A 10,266-nucleotide genomic window follows, 5' to 3' on the forward strand; every position below is an offset into this window, starting at 1 on the left:
AATATACACATAGATGCACTGCTAATCACACAGACACATACACATGCACACACACTGAGACACACAGACACAGACATAGAAACACACCTACGTGGACACACAAACATAGCTATAGATGCAGAGATAGACATAAACAGATGTACATAGAAACACAAAGATGCATAGATATAAACACAGACACTCATGCACACAGACCCATGCAGACATATATACATACATACAATCATCACCCAGAGACATATGCACACACAGTCACAGAAAACTGAATTGTGCACACATAGACTCAGACACGCAGACATACATAGACACATGAAAGTACATAGACTCATATATATAGACACACTTAACATGTGCATACATATACACATATAAACACAGACATATACAGACACTTACTTGCATGCTCACTTAAGCACATACAGACACAGACATATATCCAGACAAAAACACAGATATATTCATAGACACATACACACTAGCATACACAGACAAATATATACACAAACATACAGAGATTCACACAGACTTATACATACACACATGCACACTGCTACAACATGTACATATATAAAGACTTATGTGCACAGATACGAACATAGGCACACAGATGCATACACATAGATACAGTCACACAAACACAAATACACTGAGTCGTAGACATACACAGATACACATGCTAACTCACATTTACACACACTAACTCGTACACAAACATAGATACACACATACACACAGACAACTAGTATACACATAGACACATGCACACAAACTCATGTACACTAACACATATAGACATATACACACAGAAGTACAGAAACAAACATGTCCCCAGACAGGCATATTCAGAAACATGCATACACAGACATGCACACTAGCACAGACACAACATATACACAGACAGACATATGCATGGACACATGCATACAGAGAGCAACACACATATACATAAACATACCTACATGCTCACACAGACATATACATGTACACACAGACATACACACAATCAAATGCACATATACATAGAAACACATATGTGTGCAAGTGACATACATATATATATATACAAAGATACACAGACACCCAGGCACAGACATGTATAGAAACAGACTTGTGAAAAAGAAACACAGCCCTATATACAGACACACACAGAGACTCACACATACATACATGCAGACACATTCACACTCAAAAACACACAGACAATTATACAGACACATTAGATATACATAGACATACGGGCACACACAGAGACACATAGACATACACAGAATGACAAATACACAGGCATATACACAGACACTTTTTCCAAACAGACGTACACACAAAAAACATATACATAGATACATAATATGCAGACGCAGACACACAGATGTATACATAGTCACAAAACACAGATACATATATGTAGACATACATGCAAACAGACATATATTCAAGCACAGATATACACATAATCTCACATGAACAACAGACATATAAACACATTTGTATAAGCGCATAAACACATTAACATATACTCATGTACACAAGCAAAAATCACACAGAGAAATGTACATAGAGACACAGAAACATACAGACTTACAGATAGACACACAAATGCTCACACAGATACACATAGGTATTTACAGACAATGTACTACAAGAGGAAACAGACATACACTGAAACTGATGCATACATGACACAGACATACATAGTGAGACACAGAAATAAAGACACATGCACAAAGGTACACAAAGACATATACACAGACACAAGTATACAAAGTCACATAGACATATGCACAGACACACATGTGCGTATACACAGACATATACACAGGTATAGAGACAAAATCATATATATAAGCTCAGACAGATACATTCACTTAGACACATATACAGAGCCACAAACAGACATTAACACATGCACGTACAATCATACTGATACATATAGACATTTAAACAAGAGCACACAGACATACGAACATAGGGGCATAAATTGATAAAAAGTTGCATGCACACACTTATGCACAGAGACACACACCCAAATGCACATAGAGAGATATACTCAGGCATATACAATACAAGCACAAAGTCATATACAGACACAGAGACACACAGATATTTGCATAGACACACAGATGCATGAATAGACACACAGATATATACACAGATATGAAGACATATAGACAGACACAAACGCAGACATATAAAAAAGGAGACAGACACACAGAAACATACAGACATATACAAAGGCACACAAAGACAAATAGACATGCACACAGAGGCCCACACAGAAATACAGAGACACGGTTCACACACAAGCACAGAGATACACACAGAAATATACACAGACACAGGTATATGGATAGACACAGAGACATGCACACACCTAGACATACACAAACATAGACATATAGGCAGACACACACAAACATATACACAGACACACCCAGTGTATGCATGCATACCCACACAGAGTATATAAAGACACACACATACACACACAGAGATACAGAGTCACACAGACATACTCAAACATGCAGCACAGTCACAACATGAAATTATACAAGGGCTCCAAACATGCACACACAGCTACAAAATTGACAATCACAGAGACATATAGACAGCCACACACAGATGCACAAGACACATATACACAGACATACATGCAGACACACTTATACACAGACACATATACACACATAGATATATTCAGACATATATACCCCTGGCATTATACACAGATTCATATGCTTATGCACAAAAAGACATACAGATAAACGCAGATATGTACACAGAGACACACACAACCATGCACACAGACACAAGAGACTTACGCAGAGAACATACATAGCCACACACTAATATATGCACAGACATATATAGAGACACATGTAGATATATAAGGCAGACATATACACAGACACAGAATGAGACACACACAGAAACACCCAGACAGACCCAGAACACAGATAGAGAACCAGACAGACATATACACAAATACACAGAGACAGACACTATATACTTAGATACATGCACACGTAGAGATACACACATGCTTTCACAAAGACAACAAGGCATGTACACAGGCATGTCTGTTATCTTTTTAATGCATAAGTCTGTGTCTTTTTGTGCGTAAGTGTATGCATCTGTATATAATTCTGTGTAGCACACAGAGACGCACATGATATATACACAGTCAAACACATGCACTCCCACAGAGACATATTAAGAACACAGATTACATACAGACATATACGTAGAAACAAAGACACAGACATATACAGACACACATATAAATACACAGACACATAAACATGCACATACAACAGACATACATACAGAATCGACACACATATACATTACACATGTGTGTAACCACCGACAGACACACAGATATATACTTCGACTCACAACACACATGCGTAGCCACATGAACACACAAATACAGAAACACAGACACTCACATAAATATATATATATACACACAAATACATACCCTTGCACACACAGACATACAGACACACAGACATATTCACAAACAAACACGCACACAAACGGACATATACACAGACACACGCATGCTCACAGAGACATACAGATACAGAGATATATAAACATATACACACAGCATGCACATGCACTCAGACATACACAGTATACACACAGGCTTACACACAGACAGATGCACACAGATGTATTTAGACATGGTACACGTGCAAACATAGAAATATACACTGACACAGAAGCATATATGACATAGACACACACCGACATGCACACAGAGACCCACACAAGGATACATACACAATGATATAAGCATTCACACATAAACATAGACATTTTTACAGACAAATGTGCACACAGATATACACGGACATATACTTAGATGCACATATAACATATACATAGACATATGCACACACAATCATACTGAGAGAGACATATATAAAAAATACACAGACACACAGTTATATAAACACCGACATAAGCACAGATTAACAGATATGCACACACAGACATAGACAGTCATATACAGACCCACAGAGACACACACACACATAGACACATGAACACACAGAGATACATAAATAGACATATAGACACAGGCACAGACTTATACAGAGGCACACACAGACATACATAGAGACACACAGATGCAGTGCACACACAAGCACAAATAAACATAAATATACACAGACACACATATATGCATAGACACAGACAGATGCACACACAATCAGAGAAATACACAAACATACACATAAACATATACACACATGCACATACACAGGCACTCAGACATACAAAGACACACAGACACACAGGCACTACACAAACACAGATATATATAGTCCTACACTGACACACACATGCACACAAGCAGACATACAGATACCCATAGATGTATAAACATCCACACAGATATATGCACAGGCATGTAGACATATACACAGAGTGCATACATATGCACACACGGAGACATACAGAGAGAGAGACGAATGGCATGTATGCCCAGACATAAAGACATGTAGGCATATTAATAGACAAACCCACTTGTGCATACACAGACACCTATATGCACACACTGAGACACAGAAATAGACTTATAGACAGACACACGCATGCACACACAAGACATATAGATTAATAAAGACACAGACATGCAGATACAAACGTACACAGACAAAAGTTGCACTTGTAAACAGGGCATACAGACATATACATAGGCATATGCACACACAGGCATGTGCACATAGACATACACAAAAATATACACAGACGCAGAACAGACATATAGAGACACACATACATTATATAGGTACACACAGATATACAAACACATACACATAAATATACACAGACACAACATACACACATGCACCAACACACATGCTCACACAGACACACACATATAGACACACAGGCATACAGAAATGCACACGGAGACACAGATTTATATACACAAAGACACTCAGGTGTATGCAGACACATGAACAGAGACACACAGACTTGTAGACATTTATAGAGACACATGCACACACATACACATAAGACATACACAGAAACACATAGACATATACACAAGCACACATAGACAAACAGACATACACTCAGAGAAGCACATAGACATACACAGACATAGTGCCCACACAAGCACACAGACACAAACAAATACATAGAAACAGACACACATAGAGATATGCATAGACACATAGGTGTGTGCACTCACAGACAAGCAAAGACATTGCACAAACTTACACAGACACACATATGCACATATACAGATAGAGACATATGCACAGACACACAAAGACACACAGACTTGTCACAGACACACACAGAGATCTATACAGACATAACCCACCCACATACCCACTTACAAAGCCACAGATAAATACACAAAGATGTACACACAGACACATGCGCAGACACAGAGACGTATCTACAAACAGACACATACATACAGAGACAGGCATATCCACAGAGACATACAGACATTACACTGACACACTCAGATACACACAGACATACACAGACACGCATGCACACATGATACACATGTACACAAAAACTTTATGCACAAGGACACACAAAAATATACACATGCACACTTGCACACAGACACACAACTCACATGCACAAACACCCACACTCACACACACATATAAACACACACGAACACACATAGACACAGTCACACACACTGCACCACACACAATCACACAGACACAGACACAGACATGTACATACATACAGACATTCATACTGGAAACAGACACAGATATGTACACAGACATACAGACATAAAGACACATATGATCATATACATAGACACACAGACCCAGAGATATATGCTTGTATATGCAGACAATTCACTGAAAAAATACTGCCAACAGACACGAATACATACACAGACATGCATGTGCACACACAGAGAAACATAGACCTATAGAAACACACACATGTATATGTATACATACAGACACAGCAACATATATATAGATGGCATATATACACAGATATATTCACACACACTGAGATGCACGCACAGAGAAACACAGACACAGAAACATACACATGTATACGTATACATACAGACACACCAATATATACATAGATAACGTATACACACAGATATATTCACACACACACTGGCATGCACAGAGAGACATATACATAGACACATACAGAGGTGCAAACACATGCACTAAAATAGACATATACACAGACACATGCACACACAAACAAACAGAGAGACAGGCACACAAATGTACACACAGGCATACAGACATGTACACAAACACATACAGAGATGTATACACATTCAAACACAGACATACAGACATTCACATACAGACACACAGACAAATACAGAGACATACACATATGTATACACAGAAACACATGCACGGTCATATACAGAGACACACAGATATATACGAACAGGCACACACATGGCAACACATAGTCATACACAGACACACAGAGATGCACACATACATAGACACAGAGACCTGCACACAGACATATACACAGAAGACACAGATATACAGACATGCATACAAAGGCAACAGATATATACGCGGGTATATATGTACGTATATACATCTATATACATATATACACATATGTGGATGTATATATGCGCATATACATATACATGTATACACATATATACTCATATGCATCTGTAGAGTAATAGCCTCGGGTTATACAGGGACACAGAGTTCGCACAAGGTCATACTCATACAGACACAGACATACAGACACATTCACAGACTCATAGATTTATACAGAGACACACAGTCATACACAAACAGATACAAAAGACATACACATGGAAACATGCACAGGCACATACAGAGACACACCAGCATACATAGACACGGCTACATACACACACAACAGACCCACTTACAAAGCCACAGATAAATACACAAAGATGTACACACAGACACATGTGCAGTCACACAGACATATCCACAAACACGCATACATAGACACAGAGACATGCACACAGACATATACACAGAAGACACAGATACACAGACATGTACACAAAGGCAACATATATATACATGTGTGTGTATCTACACAGATACACATATATACATCTATATATACACAAATATACATGTGTATGTGTGCATATAAATATACATTTATGCACATATATACATATATATATATTTGTAGGGTAACAGCCCCAGGATACACAAGGACACACAGGTCACACAAAGTCATAAACATGCACAAACAGACACAGACACATACAGACATATAGAGACTCGTAGATTTATACAGAGACACACAGACATCCACAAACAGATATGAAAGACATACACCGAGAAACATGCACCGGAACATACAGAGACACACTGATATGTATAGACACGGCTACGTGCACACACAGACAACAAACAATACAGAGACACACGCGCACAACATAGAGGTACGCAGGGACTTAGATATATACATAGACATACAGACACAATCACACTGACCTACAGACATTCACACAGATACACACATGCTCACACAGACACACAGATATACAATAGATGCACTCACAGACACACATATACAGACACACACACAAACAGATACATAGACATACACAGACACACAGACGTATACTGAGACACATAGATGTACACACCAATACACAGACACACCCCTGCACAGAGAAACACACACATGCACACATGGACAAAACTCAACTGTACAGAGACACACATGCTCACATACATATAATGAGAAAACACATATATGCATAGACACAAGGTCTCAATCACACAGACACACATGGACCTATGTTCAGACACACAGATGCGCATAGACATATAAATTCACAGATACACATAGATATATACATACATTCTCTCACACAGAACCTAGCCATATACACAGACACAGGAATATACACTCACGTGGACACACATGCACACATAAGACAAAACACATATACAGAGATACGTCATGTACACAGAGACACAAAGACGTATACTCACAAATACCCTGACATATACACATCTGGTCACAAAGACACAAATATAGACATATACAGAAATACACATATACATAAATACACCTGTATACACAGAACACAGACATAGACACAGATACACATATATCGACCAACACACACTTTCACACACAGAATCACACACCTTCACACAAACATTTATAGATGGACACATACACAAAGAGACATGTACAGACATATATGCATATAGAGATGCACACAGACAAAACACACATAAACACAAATGAAAAATACTCAGACACACTCTTGCACACTTTACAAACATATATATAGTATATATATATGTACACACAGAGAGACATATATACAGAAACACACCCAGATGCGCACAATAGACACACATATGGAAAAACACATGCATACACAGACACACAGTAACTTATACATGGACACACAAACAGAAAAGGACACACAGACGTATGCACAGAGAGAACCATATAGACAAAAACACACACAGACATATAAATAGACATATACAGAAACCAATATGCACTCACACGGGAAATATACACAGATACACAGAAACAGACACTCACATGCACATAGACACTCAAAAATATATAGACAGACATGCATAATATAGATACACAGAAAAACACATGTACTCTCAAATACACACACTTTCACATCACAAAAAGTCATACATACACACAAAGAGACATATGCACAGGCACAAACATGTACCACAGAGACACCCAGACACATATACAAGTAAACATGCATGTACACACAAATACACATGCACAAACACAACACAGGCATATACAAGATACACAGAGGCATACACTCAGAAATATACACTGCAGACACAGACATATAAGAAAAACATACGAATACACATGTGCACACACAACAGACATATACACACAGAGACATATACACACATAGCGTCATAGAGATACATAGACATAGACACAGAGACACATACACATATACTAAACACATGAATACATAGTCATACATGCACTCAGACATGCATTTATGATAGACATGTACACATGCATATAGACAGACACATAGCCAAAACACAGAACATACAGACACAGCAAACATACAAAGACATACACATTTAGAGACACAGAGACATACATAGTCACCCACATGCACAGACACTAAAGGACATATACACACACATACATTCAGACATGGACTGCATATACAGAAAATGTGCATAAACCCCTATCACACAGATACACAGATATATACATAGATACACAGACAAAATTATGTACAGAGATACTCAGACATGTACACAGAAAGATATGCAGATAGACATTTAAATAAACTCAGGCAGATACAGACAGATATACACTCAGATCTACCTGTGCACATGAAGACATACAGTTGCATAGACGGGCTCACACATGCACACACAGACAACACATATACACATAAATACACATAGAGATACATAAATCGACATACACCGGGCACACCCAGTGCAACACAAAGACACAAACAGGACCATACACACATACACAGACACAAAGACATATATACACACAGACATATACACACTGACATGCAGAGACATACGGCGATAATCAGACATATACATAGAAACTAAGAGACACATAATATGTACATAAGACGTGCAGACACAATCACATATAGACACACATAAATGTACTCACTATACAGACATACAGCATATGAGCAGACACGAATAGACATAAGGTAGACACACTCGGATATACACATAGACACAGACACAGTTACATACAGACATGCTAGCACACATAGATACAGACATCCTCAGACACACACAACATACACAGACACACACACATGATCATACATAGGCACATACATACATGCACATCCCCCCCACTGGCATATATACAAACACACATGCACAGAAACACATGTGTACACAGAGACGTATAAGAGATACATATATGCACATATAGACATATATACACACATTTGACACACCCATACAAATATACACAGAAATGCATAGACATAGACACATGTACACACATATAAGACAAATACAAGCATATCACCAGAAAGACATACAAACATACACACAGAGACACACAGACAAATAGAAATATATGCACACATCATAGCCACACACATGTACACCCACATTAAAATACGAAGTCACACACAAGCACACAAACATCCATACACATACAGAGACTGACATGTACACTGACACATCTGCTCACACATATATACACAGACATATACAGATACAAATACATGCCAATGCACACATACACAGA

The sequence above is a fragment of the Sorex araneus genome, chromosome X (genome assembly GCF_027595985.1).
Source record: "Sorex araneus isolate mSorAra2 chromosome X, mSorAra2.pri, whole genome shotgun sequence".
Classification (NCBI taxonomy): Eukaryota; Metazoa; Chordata; class Mammalia; order Eulipotyphla; family Soricidae; genus Sorex; species Sorex araneus.